Source organism: Mus caroli, chromosome 12, assembly GCF_900094665.2.
Source record: "Mus caroli chromosome 12, CAROLI_EIJ_v1.1, whole genome shotgun sequence".
In the NCBI taxonomy this organism is placed as follows: domain Eukaryota; kingdom Metazoa; phylum Chordata; class Mammalia; order Rodentia; family Muridae; genus Mus; species Mus caroli.
Window position 1 is genome coordinate 36,636,514 of NC_034581.1, and position 1,063 is coordinate 36,637,576.

At 34.6% G+C, this 1,063-nt stretch overlaps 1 protein-coding gene across 2 annotated transcripts in view; it reads right to left on the minus strand.

Annotated features, from left to right (window-relative positions):
• The window catches only part of Znf277 (zinc finger protein 277), a 117,009-nt gene that overhangs the window by 46,602 nt on the left and 69,344 nt on the right, over nt 1-1,063 (minus strand). The gene's annotated exons all lie outside the window — the stretch shown is intronic.

The following is a 1,063-nucleotide window of genomic DNA, read 5'->3' on the forward strand; positions in this document are numbered from 1 at the left end:
GGGTATGGGGGACTTTTGGGATAGCATTGAAAATGTAAACGAGGAAAATACCTAATAAAAAAATAAATTAAAATAAAAAAAATAAAGTCATGAAATTCATACAAGACAGTAATGTGCTGACATGTGCCGTTAGCCTTGTGTGGCAAAGAGCACAAGATCCTGTTATGGGAGGTGAAGGAAACTTGGGAAGTCCTGTTTCTTTACTGGGTTTGTTGTACAGAAAGAGCCTTTTTCTGATGTGACACCCAAATCTAACTGTGTCATCTCTCTTTTATTTGAAAAATAATTACTAGGGATGTTTACAAAACAAAATATGCTTAAAGGGATTTTTCTCAAATGCTATAGCTAGATATTATAGGATTCATTTTCACTTTAGGTTTCTCAAGGATGTAGCAGAGATAATTAAATTCACAATCTCTTTGTGATGTATTTAATCAGATCTAAAGCTAAAAGGAAGACTTATAAGAAATTGCTAAAGGAAAAGTAAGCCAATTGCACATAATAGTCTAGGTTAAATAATAAATTGGAAACAATATTTTTACGTTAGTTAACATGTTAAAATGCATGACAAACAAAGATGGAATTTTTATTTGTTCTATGTGCTGTTATCATTTAAAGAATAAAGATGGTAAAGTTTTCATGTTTGCTTGCTTATGGATAAAGGAAAATAAGAAAGGCTACTATGTTGTTTGAGCCATGCACTTAATTCATAGTGGGTAAAGGAAATGCTAGCATACAGCACATGTCAGTAAACAGAAGGAAAAAAAAAGGTTGTTCAATTTAATTTGGATTAGCTAAGGGTACTTCTTTTTGCAGTGTGTGTCAAGTGTCCAGAATCCAGAATTATAGGAAATCATACAGACTCAGTTTTCACGTTGGGGATAACTCAGGAAATAGTCAAGGGTCCTCTCTGTATTTCCACTACTTTAGCCTTTAACCAAATGAATACTATTTTCTGTTTTAAGACATGTATGGAGCCTGGCAGTGGTGGCACACGCCTTTAATCCCATCACTCTGTAGGCAGAGGCAGGAGGATTTCTGAGTTCGAGGCCAGCCTGGTCTA